Here is a 15,894-nt window from a genome sequence, read left to right as displayed (position 1 = left end):
GAACAAACAACTATGGCGTTGTTACTTCAGTAACAGACTAACTCTGGACACACAACTCTCAACACCAAAGTACTCAAGAATAGTTAACAAATACTTCTAAAGCAAACAAAGATTATTTCATTATTGTTGAGCTCACGTTTCACCTGTTGTTTAAAAAAAAAAAAAAAAAAAAGAACAACCCCTAATCAAACTTTTCTTCTTTATTGGATGGGTCCTAAGTACCCATTTCCAAATTTCTTTTCAAAAATTGAAACATCTTCATTTTAAAAAATAATCATCAAAATAAGCATTTGGAGTTTGTCATCGCAGAACTTTGCCTACATTTCTGAGTCTAATCATAAAATGAAAGTTGAAATATAATACGACCAGGGTCAGTGACCTGCCCAATGTGGGGTGGGGTGAGCGGAACCGTGCCATCCTGTCCAAGCATGTTGGTAACTTTGTGTTCTTGACTGTGTGGTTCTGTATTGCGGGTGTCACAGGAAGGCCAGGGATGGAAATGCATTGGGGGTTGGAAGGAGGCCCCCTCCAGAAGCAGGCCTGCTCACCAGAGCTGTGCTCCTGATATAAGTGTGAGCAACTGAGGCCCTTCCTAAGCACCCTCTCTATCCCCACCAACCACCCTAAGAGATGCTACGGAAGACTGGCTGCTTGTGGCTACAGTTGCTACCTATAAGTCAATAAAGATTTATTAAATGTCTGCTCTGTGCCAGGCCCTGTTCTAGGCCCTAGGGATGCACAGTGACAAGACAGACAGGGTCCTTGCTCTTGAGGAACTTATATTTTAGGTGGCCAGGGAACAAATAAATCACCACAGAAAGTATCAGCTAGCATTGTGTTATGTGGTAGGTTAACAAGACAGATGACTGCGTTGCTACTTTAGAATTACGGGTTGTGGAGGGCTGCTCTGGGGAAATGACATTTCAACCTGAAAACGGCCGGAGGGAACCAGGCTTGGTACAAGGCAGGAGTAAGAGGGCTCCATGTAGAGGAAGGCCAAGTGCAAAGGCTGGCAGGCAGGAGCCCGTGTGTGTATGGGTGTGTGGTCACCGTCCAGTGAGAAGGCAGTGGGATGAGATGAGGTAAGTGGACAGGGGCCAGAGCATATCAGGCTTTGGAATCTAGAACAAGAGGCTTGGGTTTCATTTTCGGTATGTTGTAAAGCTTTCAGAGGGGTTGGGGCAAAGGAGTGGGACGAGCTGATTTATATTTTAAAAAGATATTTCTGGTTACTGTGTGAATAGATTTCAGAAAAAGGCGGGGAGGCAGAGAGCCATCAGCCAACTATCGCAACCAACCAAGCCGCCATCCCGGTGGGAGATGAGGTGGTCTGGGTTAAGGGTATGGAGTGAAGATGAGAGAAAGTTTCTGGACCTGTTTTAGGGCAGAGTCGAGAACTTGCATGAGAACTGGATGGAGGGGAAAGGAGAAGCAGCCACTGAGGAGACCTCCTAGTTGCCTGAGCAACTGGTCGCTGGAGGAGATGGGCCATTTCAAGTATGAGGTACCTGTTTAGGAATCCAAACTCAAGAGTTCAGATAGGCAACTGATTTTATGAAGTCCCAGAAGAGGTCAGCGCTGGAATATGTCATAGAATAAAGAAATGAGACATGAGGTTGAGGACACCTGGGCAAAGTATGGACATAAAGAAGATCAGGGAACTCTACATTCTGGGTTTCCCTGTGTGGGCACAGGACCGGGACTGGAGGAGCTGATTGTTCAGTCAACAGGAAGAGGTCAGAGCTGTTTCCCCTGCCCTCCGAGGGAAATAGTTCTGTGGGAAGAGTCTGAGTGGAACTGGAATCTGCACAAGTCCTCCTTTCCAGCTGTGAATACTGTTCCTGAGCCGTTTACTCAAGTGCTGCATTTATGGATTTAGCAACGTTTCCCTCGAGTTTCAATGCTAATAAAAGAGTGTTTGCCTTTTCACACTACCAGATCATTATCTTCACTGTGGAAAATTGCTTCCTCTGAATCATTCTCTGAGCTGTTAAGTGTGTTTTCTTGAGGCATTCACTGGACTTAGGTTTGCAGGTGATCTTAAAATTGTCCTGTGGTAATTTGGGAAAGATCGTGGCTGCCCAGCACAAGGCACGGACTCACTTGCCCTTGGGCAGATCTTTATGGGGAGAGCACGAGGGCTCTTGCCTGCTGCAGGCTACGACAGCTGGTGGGCCTGGGCACCGGGAAATCTGGGCACCCACACCAAGCCCAGCCTCAGTCCTCTCCTCAGTCCGGAAGGGATGCCTCTTACCAGGGCTGTCAGCATCTTTGCTTCCTTTTTCATGGCAGGATGGGTCCTGACAGCCTTACCCCAGTCTTTGTCACTCTTAGCCAGTATTTCGGAGGCAAATGGATTAGATAAAGAGTAAAGCAGTTCCTCACCAAGTTCAGGGAGGCTTGGCCTAGCTATGGCCTTCTTGGTAGGCAAGCCATCCTCCGAATCCAGGACCTAGATGTAGCTACGAGAGCCCCATCCACAGGAAATTAAAAGCCTTGGTGAGGCTTCCTTTCTGTGGCATCTTCTACTCTAGGGGACTGTGAACCCAGCTTGAGTTTCCTGAGTATTTGTGGTTCCCTGCTTCCTTCTCCCTTCAGGCAGTCCTGATCAGCCTGCAGGAGACCATCCTCAGGGGTCTGATGGCCCAGCAAGGCTGCTCCTGTGACAGACAGCCAAAAAACCTAACTACTCAGCAGGGTTCACTTTCCAGTGAACACAGTAGAATCAAAATAGATTTAGAAAAATGAAACCACTCTAATTCTCATCCAGGTTGCCTTAGCTGAATAAAAGGGACACAAATTCACCTGCTGCAAACAATGACAATAACTTAGCATTATTTGGTTTTCAGAGTATCTCAGGGGAGTGCAACAACAGACCTTGGTTACTAATAGTTCTTTGTTATGTGTTCACTCACTTGGTCATTTATCCAACATATTTCTTGAGGGCTTACAAAGCGCTAGGTACCATAGGGACAGGTGGTGCTATAGTGAGCAAAATGAAGTCTTTGCTCTTGTAGAGTTTAGGTTCTTAGGAAGGGAGACAGAAAATAAACAAATTGTAAAGTCAAGTGTGATAACTGCTTAAAGAAGGTAAAGGGCAAAATGATACAGGATGAGTAGGTGGTGAGAAGGAGTTGCTATTTTAGGTGGGGTGAGCTCATCGTTACAGTCATCAATCCAGGCCTCTCCTGGGGTACTCACTGGCTCCTCAAACCTACGCTGGCAGCACAGGCCCTGGCAAGCTCCTCGACCCACCCAGCAAGCACTTGACATTTCCTCTCACCCCAGGCTGACCAGAGCTCCAAGCTGTGAACAAGCGGTTTTGCAATTTCTGGAACAGGCGCCACCTAGTGGCTGTAAGGTGGAGTAGACGTGTGTCTCTGTCATCTCACTGCTTTGGAGCTTAAATGACGGCAGTTTAAGGGGGAATGTTACCAGTGAGATTTGTGGACCAGGGCTGTGGTTTGACAACTGATTGACTGCATGTTGTTCAGTACAGCCCTCAGAATGTATCTGTTTAGACCTTTTCCTTCTCTCTGCCTGGCCTAATGACTAATGACCAAGTGGGATGGCCTTGATTTGGGTCTTTCCAGACTATCAACAGTGCTCTGAATCATGTCCAAACACACCCACCCATACACACACCCCCAGCCTGTACATTCATTCATTCATTGTAATGGTCTAGGCACCATGCTAGGTTGGCTCTATATTGCTGAGACAGGAGGGAAAAGGAGTTGAAAGAATGAGGGGGGAGAGTCCCCAAACTGTAATATTGTGAAGTATTTCAGCACACATAGTTCCATGAGCTACCACACCCTCTGACTTGGACCACCCTCTGATCCTATAGTTTATCCTACAATTGAGGGATAACTGAGATACAGTTTGGCGTTTTCTGTCTTTTCCCTCCACAGAGCAAAAAGCAGAAATACAAACCTACCTCAGATCTGAGCTTTGGGGGGCATCTGGGTGGCTCAGTCAGTTAAACATCTGCCTTTGGGTCAGGTCATGATCTCAGGGTCCTGGGCTCAAGCCCCGCAATTGGCTCTTTGCTCAGTAGGGAGTCTGCTTCTCCCTCTCCCTCTGCCATTACCCCTGCTTCTGTGCTCTCTCTCTGTCAAGTAAATAAATAAAATCTTTAAAAAAAAATCTGAGCTTTGGTGCTGGCTTTGCCTTATTATGCACACTTTGTGATTCAAGAAAAATTAATAGCTGTTGAACAGGAAATGGAACTGAAGCTGCAGGCAGGACAGTGTGTTACTGATGTGACCACATCCAGCAAGACTGTGGCAGTTGGAGTAGGAGTTTGTGGTGAACCCTGGCCAGGCCTGTTGTGCTCAGCCCTCTGCAGCCTTGTGGCCGTCTTGCTGTGTGACCACAAACTGGTCTTGGGACACACTGCCAATGTGTGTGCATGGCACCTGTCCATCATACACAGCTGTGGATGATATGACAAGACGGTAATGGTGGCCAAGCAAGAACATGTGCCCAGAACCCTGACGTTAGATCCAGGTGACTTGGCTTGAGGAAGGCAGGCTTCGGCAGCCACACAGGTACCAAAGCTGGAGTTTGAGGTGATCTGGGAGCAAGTATCAGAGGTTTGTTAAACCCTCACTCGGGGCTTCCAACGAGGAGCTGAGGCGACTCAAGCGGCATCAGTCATCCAATATCTGCCTCCCAGAATTCCTAATGTACTTTGCTAAGAATGCATTCTCTCTGTTTGTCTTGTGAAAGATTTCTCTACGAGTATGTTTTGTGATGCTCATCTTCTCCAAGATTCCCCTTATGTCCTCTGTGATACCTGGATTTGTATCCCAGCTCTGCCACATCATAGTTGTGTGACCTTGCCCAAGTCATTTTAACCTTTCTGTGCCTCAGTTTCCTCATATAGTACATAAACTGACTGGATAGGGTTGTTGTGAGGATTAAATGAGTTCCTCATGGAGAACTCTTGGAACACTGCCTGGAATGGAATAAGGGCTCAATAAATGTTAACTATTATCATCACCGTTATTCTCTTCCACTTCTTCAGACTTGAGAAGTTAAATCCAAGATACATTTTTTGACGTCTCCTGGGTTTATTTTAATATTCAGAAGATAAGGCAAGAAACACTGACAGGAAAGAGGATGGGATGGGACGGTCAGAGCTCAGAGTGCCTCCCTGAGTCAGGAGACACTTAACTTAGTGGGTGGACAGAGGGACCCGGGGCCTTAGAGCTCCAGCCATGTCAGTGCCAGGAGAAAGGATTTAGGTCGAGTCCACAAGCAACTCTCTGGCTAAGGACCGCACCCACCTCAGGAGACATGATGGGTAGGGATATCTGCTGTCAGTCTCCTGGATGAGGTTGTCCTGGGCCTTGCAGCCACCCCAAGGGTCAGCCTAAATCCAAGATCTATTTGTTAATGGGTTTACACTCTGCTGGTCTCTCCTATTTCAGTGACACCAAAAGTCCTTTAGTCATAGGCTTTCTGGTGGGATGTGTTCTAGAACCGATGAATTAGAGCTTGAAGTAGGAAAGAAAGGCCACAATGCCTGATCTGGGTTCTCACACAAGACCTCTGAAAACCCTTATCTTCCTGAGCAGAGAAAGTGAAATGCACTTTTCCAATCCTATAAAACTTTCAGATCAGGAATAGCACGCATGCATGAGCGCGCACATACACACACACGCACACACACACATACACAAACATACTCACACAGGCCTGTCAATCCTTCATCTTTTCTTATTTTCAACCTTCAGGCCCTGATGTGTAAGGACATCAGCACATCTTACTGAGGCCGGAATAACACATTCTCCAGAAATGTTTATCTCAAGTTTGATGTTCCAACATGGCAAAGTCCACTTCTGACTCCAGAAAGGCAGTACTTAGGGTTGTAGACAAATAAAGCCTACAAAGAGATTCACTTAGCCAGAGGGGTTTAAGGAAACAGTGAGGAATCTGCATGAGCCCTCACAATCAGTGGGACAAAGTCCCGGATGAGACATGAGGTCATAGGGGTCTGTCCGCTATGTAGCACATGCCTTGGAGAGCACTGAACTCAAATGGGCTGATAGAGTGTAGATAGCTTAGAAAAGAAAGAATTTCATCTTTTGAAAAATCATGAATGGGGAAGAAAAAAATCTAATAATTATACAGAAGAGATATCAGGCAATACCTTGATCAGAGTATCAGAATTATCATCTCCAGTAAAGGACATAAGGATATCTATCACATGGTTCCATATACCCTGAAAAAACATAACGCCTTTTTTTTTTTTTTTAAGATTTCATTTATTTATTTGCTAGAGAGAGAACACAAGCAGGGGGAGTGGCAGACAGAGAAGCAGGCTCCCTGCCGAGCAAGGACCCTGATGTGGGACTCACTCCCAGGACCCCGGGATCATTACCTGAGCCAAAGGCAGCTGCTTAACTTACTGAGTCTCCCAGGCGTCCCAGCATAATATCTTCTATACAGTACTCAGGCCAAGAATGCAAAAACTTATCCTCAATATAGGGAAACTTCAGATGCAAACAAAGGAGGAATATTTCACTTTTTAAAAAAGGGAATGAAGCTGAAAAATAACTGGTACACTAATGAAATTCAAAGCTTTTGTATTCCAAAGGACACCATCAGAAAAGTGAAAAGGCAACCCATGAATGGGGAAAAATTTTTATAAATCATGTAAAAAGTGTACAAATTTACAAGAGACTTGTAGCTAGAATATTTAAAGAACTCTTGCAGCTCAATAATAAAAAGACAAGTAACCTAGAAATGAGGAAAGGACATGAAAAATATTTTTCTGAAGAAGATAAACAAATGGCCAAGAAGCATAGGAAAATATGCTCAGCATCGTCAGCCATCAGGGAAATTCAGATCAAACCACAATGAGACACTATTTCACACCCACTAAGAGAGCTCTAGTTAAAGAGTCAGATAATAACCAGTGTTGGTAGGGATGAGGAGACACTGGTACCCTCACACACTGCTGGTAGGGATTGTAAAATGCAACCACGTTGGAAAAGTCTGTTCATTCCTCAAAAGGTTAAACATAGAGTTACCATATGACCCAGAAGTTCCACTCTGAGAGAAATGAAAACATACGTCTTCATAAGAAATTATTACACGAAAGCTCACAGCAGCAGTAATCACGACAGCCAAAAGTTAGAATGACTCGAAAGTCTATCAACTGATGAATGGGTAAACAAAATATGATAATACAGGAAATAGTATTATTCCAAATAATGGAATATGATTTGGCCATGAAAAGAAATGAAGTTCTGTAACACAGATGAACCTTGAAAACATTACGCTAAGTGAAAGAAGCCAGTCGTGTATGATCCTGGTTAACTGAAATAGACAAAATAGGCCAATCCATAAAGACAGAACCTAGACATTACAGGCTGCCTGGGGTTGGAGAGTTTGGGAGGAAATGGGCAATGACTGCTAAAGGGTACATAGTGTCTTTTGGGGGGACAAAAATGCTCTAAAATTTGGCACAGTGATATTTTCAAAGTTCTGTGAATATATTAAAAAGCATTGAATTGTGAAGTTTTAAGAGGGTGAATTGTATGGTATGTGAATTATATTGTAATAAAACATTTTTCCCTAAAATATGAAAGACTATGTTCTTCAAAATGTCAATATCATACCAGATAAAGGGCTAGTATCCAAAATCTATAAATAACTTCTCAAACTCAACACCCAAAGAACAAATAATCCAATCAAGAAATGGGCAGAAGGGACGCCTGGGTGGCTCAGTTGGTTAAGCAGCTGCCTTCGGCTCAGGTCATGATCCCAGCGTCCTGGGATCGAGTCCCACATCAGGCTCCTTGCTTGGCAGGGAGCCTGCTTCTCCCTCTGCCTCTGCCTGCCACTCTGTCTGCCTGTGCTCACTCTCGCTTCTCTCTCTATGACAAATAAATAAAATCTTAAAAAAAAAAAATTAAAAAAAAAAAAAAGAAATGGGCAGAAGACATCAACAGACATTTTGGCAAAAATGACATCCAAATGACCAACAGACACAAGAAAAAGTGCTCAACATCGCTCGGCATCAGGGAAATACAAATCAAAACCACAGTGAGATACCACCTCACACCGGTCAGAATGGCTAAAATTAACAAGTCAGGAAATGACAGGTGTTGGTGAGGATGAGGAGAAAGGGGAACCTTCTTCACACAAGACCTGTTGTGTGGGAATGCAGTTGGGAATGCAGGCTGGTGCAGCCACTCTGGAAGACACTATGGAGGTTCCTCAAAGAGTTGAAAATAGAGCCACCCTACAACCCAGCAATTGCACTCCTGGGTATTTACCCCAAAGATACAAATGTAGTAAAAGAAGGACCAAATGCACCCCAATGTTCATAGCAGCAATGTCCACAACAGCCAAACTATGGGAAGAGTCTAGATGTCTATCAAAAGATGAATGGATAAAGAAGATATAGTGTGTGTGTGTGTGTGTGTGTGTGTGTGTGTACATATATATATACATATATACATTATGTGTATATATAATGGAATATTAGGCAGCCATCAAAAAATGAAATCTTGCCATTTGTGATGATATGGATGGAACTAGAGGGTATTATGCTGAGCGAAATGTCAATCAGAGAAAGACAATTATCATATGATCTGATATGAGGCATTTGAGAAATAAGACAGAGGATCATAGGGGAAGGAAGGGAAAAATGAAACAAGATGAAACTAGAGGGAGACAAACCATAAGAGACTCAATCTCAGGAAACAAACTGAGGGTTGCTGGTGGGGGGTGGGACAGATGGGGTGGCTGGATGATGGGCATTGGAAGGGTGTGTGCTATGATGAGAGCTGTGAATTGTGTAAGACTGATGAATCACAGACCTGTACCCCTGAAACAAATAACATTATATGTTAATTAAAAAAATAGAGATACCCTATGACCCAGCAATTGCGCTACTGGGTATTTACCCCAAAGACACAAGTGTAGCAATCTGAAGGGACTTCTGTACCCTAATGTTTATAGCAGCAATGTCCACAATAGCCAAACTATGGAAAGAGCCCAGATGTCCACTGACAGATGAATGAATAACGATGTGGTATATATACACACTGGAAGACTACTCAGCTATCAAAAAAATGAAACCTTGCCATTTGTAACAACATGGATGGAACTAGAGGGTATTATGCAGAGCGAAATAAGTCAATCAGAGAAATTATCATATGGTAATTTGATAATTATCATATGATAATCATATGATAATTATATGTTCTTACTCATATGTGGAATTTAAGAAACAAAACAGAGGATCATAGGGGAAGGGAGGGAAAAATAATACAAGATGAAACCAGAGAGGAAGACAAACCATAAGAGACTCTTAATCATAGGAAACAAACTGAGGGTTGCTGGAAGAGAGGTGGGTGGGAGGAGGGGGTACTGGGTGATGGGCATTAAGGAGGGCACATGATGTAATGAACACTGGGTAATATATAAGACTGATGAATTGCTGACCTCTACCTCTGAAACTAATAATACACTGTATGTTAATTAATTAAATTTAAATTTAAAAAATAAAATAAACCAAGAACTAGAAAAAAAATCAATGTCATAAAAGACAAAGCTGGGGAAATGTTCCAGATGAAAGGAGACTAAAGAAACACAACAACCAAATATAATACCGGACTCTAGCCTGGGTCCTGTATTGGAGGAATATGTCATAAAGGACACTATTGGGTCAACTGACAAAACTGAAACGTGAACAGTAGTTTAGATAAAAGCTTTGTATCAATGTAAATTTATGAAATTTCTATCTATACACTGGTTGTGTAAGAGAAAGCTCCCTATTCTTAGAAAATACACAATGAAGTATTAGCGGTGAAGGGTTATAATACAGGTAACTCATCCTCAGATGGTTCAGAAAAAAATGTGAGCGTACTGTGTGTTGGGGAAAAGCAAATGATACAGCAGATGGAATAAATTGTTAATAATCTGGTTAAAGGATCTGGATTGTTTTTGTCTTTGCAACTTTTTGTAAGTTTGAAATCGTTTCCAAATAAGAAGTTTGCAGATAATCACAAAAGACTTTTCTTGCTGGGCAGTGCAGAGCTGTATGAAAACAGGTCAGAGAGAATGTTGTGTGAGCGTTTGTGGTGTGTAGATGTCCGCACACCCAACTGCCTACCCATGTTCCAAAGGGTGCTTCGCCTCTCAGCTGCTATTTGCCCCATCTGGCCTAAGGCTTGCCCAGCACGGGCCACTGACCTCCCACTGTCACACCCAAGCAGCAGGTCACACCCCAAGTTAGAAGGCAGTAGAGCCCTCCATGTGCTTGAGGCAGATGGAGGTAACCAGTGTGAGCTGCCTGCAGGCTTTCTTGCCTTTGGCTGGGAGCAGGAAGGTCAGGCCTAGTGCCTTCTGAGAGGCTTGCCATCTTCAGAGGTCTGTTTCCAGACTGAAGAGCTCTCCATTGGCCTCTGGAGGGCTGGTCTTTCTCCAAGTTCTCTACTATCTTGGAGAGGAGAATGAAATGAGGAGAGGAGTCATATTTATTGAGAGCTCAATTTGTGCCCAGCCCTGTGCTTTACATGTTATTTTATTTAAACCACACAGAGCCCTGCCAGATGGGTAAACTGAGGCTCCAAGAACTGCAGTAATCTGGCCAAGGTCCCACAGTGAGCAAGAGGCAGAGCCAGATTCAAAGCCAAGCCTAGTCTCCCCTCTTTCCCCCAGGTTCTCTTGCTTCAGATACTGGATTTTCCCCCCTTCTTTCTCTCCTCTTTGCTGTATGATTTGAGGTCACAGCCTGTCCTTATCCCAAGAAATGAAACAAAATCATTGCTAACAGGAATGAATCCAAAAGACTCAGCCAACTTTGGAAAACACCAGCAGGGCTGCCATCAGCCCTGTTTTATGAGGCTTCGGTGATGCTGGGAATCACTCCGAAGGAAGAAGACAGAAATATCTCGTCTTTGCTTTAACCTGCCAAAGTAGACACAATCTTCGGAGCTGGGTGCCAAGTCATGGGCTCTGTGTAGCCAGAGATCCTGGCACACATATGGTACCTGCAGTGCACAGCTGTTTGAACAATCTTCCTGACAGAGGGAGATGAGGTGGTGGGGAGGGCACCAGAGAAGAAAGCAGACTCTGCAGCTATAAGGATGGGGGTGGTGAGCAAAGGGGGATCTGGGCAGGGCCATTACTTCCAAGGGTGCCCAAGGGCAGTCAGAGCAAAATCTGTGTGGGTGGGAAGGCGAGGAGAGGGATAAGAACTCCTTGACAATCTCTCTTCCCCTCTGTTCTTCTCTTCTATTCTGGCCTCCTGGCCCTAGCACTCATTGTGTATCCATTCTCAGAGGTCTCCTTGTTAGTTGAAGACCCAAAGGAGGGGTGTTAGGAGAATAGATTATAAGCTGGGAGCTTGACAGTCAAGAGACAGGAAGAGCCTGCCTACGGTGGCATCACCTCGGTGCCTATACTGGTTATGTCACTTGGGCCCTTGGATCCAGCCATGCCTGAAATCCCTGCACTTTTAGATAATGGAACCAAAAAGTTTACACTTCTGTTTAAGAAAATTTCAACAGGGCTTCTGTCACTTATCATATGAACATCACAAATAAAATCCTGATTGAAACAGAATTGGCTTGACTAGAACAATTTTCAAGGACTGATCATCTACAACGGCCAAGGCAGGATGGAGAGAACTTTAGTATAGAAACCACAGGACATGGAAAATCCAGAATCCAGAGGCTGGCGAGCCCCTGCTTTGGGAGGCCTTGGCTCCAGAGATGGGATAAGGCACTCAGGTCTCACTCGCATTGCCTGGAGTTTCATAGAAAGCCTTGTAGCCGGCATAGGCGAGGGCCTACTCCGAGACTCAGCAGCCTACAGGTTCTCCCGAGTCTGTCTCAAGCACTGATGATGGTAGCTACCTTCTGCTGAGCCCTTTCTATGCACCACCGTGTGTTATGTGTATTATTTTATTTAATCCTCACAGCAGCCCTAAGAAGTAGATGTGTTACTGGCATCATTTTCTAGATGAGGAACGAAAACACAGCGGTGAAGTAAACTTACTAGTCACACAGCTGGTAAGTGGCAGAGCAGGGACTCAAGCCTAGTGTGTCAAGCTCCAACAAAACTTGTGCTTTTAACAACTATATGATACTTCTTCCAAGATAGGTCAATAAGGCAGGGAAGGTTGGCTTTATGGAGAATTAATAATAGATCATAATAATGATCTTCTTTGATGGTAAAGCCCTCTGGAGTTCACAAAGCCCAATTTTATATGCAATCTCACGGCATCCATTTTATAGATATGGAAGCTGAGGCTTAGAGGCAGGAAGTGACTTTCTCATATTCTTTGGGCAAATGAGATAAACTGAGCAGAGGTGAGGCTCCTCAAATGGAGCGGCCAGGCTGGAGTCTGCAGAAACTCGTATGTGCAGGCTAGCCTCACCACATGGACCCATGCTGATGATATCAGTCTGGCTAACAAAGATCTCCAAGAGATAAGGGGACCAATTGTGATTTGGCCACAGATCGTGTTGCAGAACACAAATCCCACTACAGCAAAGGGCTCTGCATTCACAAAGATCCCTAGCTCCAGTCAAAGCCCTGTTTACTTTTCAGCAACACTTGATATGGACAAATTCAGTTCATTGAGAGACATTCAGCTTTCTGGTGTTCCCACAGGGAGGGGGGAATCTTGCTATAAAAAGAGCCCCTTTCTTCCATTGGGTCATCCTCAGGAAAAAGGCTGTAAGACCGAGTTGAATTGCCTCAAGAGAGGGGAGCTGGAATCTGCCTGCTTGGCTTCCTCCCAGAGGAAAGTAGCTGTCCCAGGGTAAGCCCCAGGGGCTGGAGCTGTTGGGCCTGCCTTGATGCGTTGCCACTGAGCTCAGAGGTACCTGTCCTGGAGAGACAAGGCAAGGCTGTCTTTCACTGTTCCCTGGGCGAGACTTGCCTGGAGGAGTGACCAGGCAGAAAGCCAGGCAACAGGACAGAAGGGGCCAGGGCAGCCACTGTTGTTCACTGCTGGAAGCGTTCCAAGGGACTGGAAGGTGAGCTACAATCCCACCTCCTTCTTGCCTGTCTCTCCCAAGAGATCCTGCCCTCCATGAATGGGGCTTGCGGGTGCGGGCTTTCTTGAAGCCAGGTGAGCAGCCTTCTGGATTTATTTTCCCACAAGCAGTCTTTGAGCTGTGAATCTAGGGCAGCCATTGAAGATAGGAATGGAGGACAAGGAGCAGGTTCATGAAGTGCAACCCAGTCCTTCCAGGTCTGCGAAGTCCAGCACAGGTTCTGGGGGCAGACAGTCTGGGTTTAAAATTCCAGCTGTACCACTTGCCTTCCTTGGACCAGACCTTAACTTCTTGCTATGCTTACACTAGTATTTATTGACCACCTTCTATGTGCTGTGCTAAGGAGTTAATGGCAAGCAAAAAACAAGACTCAATTGCCTTGTTAGAGCTTATAGTTAGGGAAGGAGATAAATATGAATCAAACAACCCATAACACCCCCACCATTACCACCGAGAAAAGTAAAACGTCCAGGAGAGTTGCAGAGCTTATATTTAGGGAAAATTCACCCACTCTGGGAGGTCAGAGAAGGCTTTCCTAAATAAATGATAATGGAGCTGAGGTCGGTTTACTGAACAGGGTAGAAGGGACATTCCATGCACAGAGAACAGGATATTCAAGGTATGTCATACGGCAAGAATGGCTCCTCCAAGGAACTGGAAGAAGACTCCTGAGGCTGAAGTACAGACTGGAGAGACACATGGGGATAGACCACACAAGAATGTGAATCTTTGGGGCACTAAGGTGGGTCAGTCATTAAGTGTCTGCCTTTGGCTCAGGTCATGATCCCGGGGTCCTGGGATCCAGCCCTGGATCTGGCTCCCTGCTCAGTGAGGAGCCTGCTTCTCCCTTTCCCACTCCCTCTGCTTGTGTTCCCTCTCTTACCGTGTCTCTCTCTGTAAAATAAATAAATAATTCTTTAAAAAAAGGAATGTGAATCTTAAGAGCAATATGAAATTTTTTGTGATGCTCTAAACTGAGAGGTGAGATGATCATGCTTGTAGTTTGAAAAGGTTACTCTGGCAGCAAAGAACGAATAATGGATTGGAAGGGAACCAAGGAACATTCAGGAGACCAGTTAGGAGGTCTCAGTTATTTGCGGGTAAAATGGGGGATATTGGATAATACTATCTCATAAGCTATTGCTAGGACTCAATGAAATACGGCATTTTAAGTGCTTATGCCAGTATGTGACGCGCAGTAAAGGCTCAGTAAATGTCGTTATTATTAGTTTTGTTGGTTCTCTTCAGAGCGCAGATCTTTCTGCTGTTTCCTCCTGTGAGACAGGGTGGAAGAGGGGCAGGGGTCATGGAAATGTGATTTGTATTAAGTCACAACACAGAGGCCAAAAGCCAGGAAGCCTGAAGGACCTATTAGAATGGCTTAAATGCAAACTGGTACAGTCACTCTGGAAAACAGTAGAGAGGTTCCCCAAAAAGTTAAAAATGGAACTACCTAGACCCAGCAGCTGCACTACTAGGTATTTATCCAAAGAATACAAAAATAACAATTTGAAGGGGCACATGTACCCCAATGTTTATAGCAGCAATGTCCATAATAGTCAAAACATGGAAAGAACCCAGATGTCCATCCACAGACGATGAATGAAGAAGCTATGGTGTATACAATGAAATATCATTCAGCCATTGAAAAGAATGAAATCTTGCCATTTGCAACCACGTGGATGGAACTAGAGAGTATTATGCCAAATGAAATAAGTTAGAGAAAGACAAATACCATATGATTTTACTCATGTTGAATTTAAGAATCAAAACAGATGAACACAGAGGAAGGGGAGGAAAAATAAAATAAGATGAAAACAGAGGAGGTAAACCATAAGACACTCTTAACTACACGAAACAAACAGGTTTGCTAGAGGGGAAGTGTGTGGGGGGATGGGGTAACTGTGTGATGGGCATTAAGGAGAGCACTTGAGGTATTGAGCACTGGGTATTATATACAACTGATGAATCACTAAATTCTACCTCTGAAACTAATACTATACTATATGTTAACTAAATTGAATTTAAATAGGGTGGCTGGATGGCTCAGTCAGTTAAGCGGCTGTCTTCCGCTCAGGTCAGGATCTCAGGGTCCTGGCTGGCATCAAGTCCCATATCTGGCTCCCTGCTCAGCAGAGTGTGCTTCTCCCTCTCACTTTCCCTCTGTGCTCTCCCTCTCTTTCTCAAATAAATAAATAAATAAATAAAACCTTAAAAAATTTTTTAAATTGAATTTAAATAAAAAAATTTTTAAAGTCTATTAGTTTTGGGGGGGGTTGGTTGTTTTTTAAGAATGGGTTGAGAGTGAGTAGGAAGGACTCAAAAGAATACTGGGTTCCTGTTTCTCCTGGAAACATGCTGGAGAGTAGATTGAAAGACCGTCCCTAACGGTAACCCTGCATCCCTGGCTGAGATAAAAGTGCTTTTCTAGCCGGTGTTCCGAAGAGCAGGTGTGGGCCACGCACTCCTGTGTAGTTGCACGGAGGCGGAGACCATCGCCACTAAGCTGACCCCGCAGGTTTCCAGCCGCCACTGAGACCCGGGTTCGCACGTGCGGAAAGAGGGTGCCAAGAGCCAGGGCACTGGAGTGGGGTCCCCGGAAAGCCGGCTCCCGCCCGCCCGCAGGGGCTGCCCCCTCCCCAGTCACGTGGCCTGGTGGGTGGGGACCGACCTGAAGTTGCAGAAATCCTGAGCCTTCCCAACTCTGAAGTGCGCTGTGGACGCTGGGGCTCCCGGAGGGGCGCGGAGGTGGGAATTTGCACCGCGAAGCAACTGCGCGGAGGGAGGGCTTTGGAGCATGGCGCAGCTGGCGGTGATCCCGGGTTCGGCCACGTCGTGGCCAGGTGAGCGTGAGTCGCGGGCG

This window comes from Lutra lutra, chromosome 10, assembly GCF_902655055.1.
Source record: "Lutra lutra chromosome 10, mLutLut1.2, whole genome shotgun sequence".
NCBI lineage: Eukaryota > Metazoa > Chordata > Mammalia > Carnivora > Mustelidae > Lutra > Lutra lutra.
The sequence above is the reverse complement of the archived record's forward strand: the minus strand, read 5'-3'. Positions refer to the sequence as shown.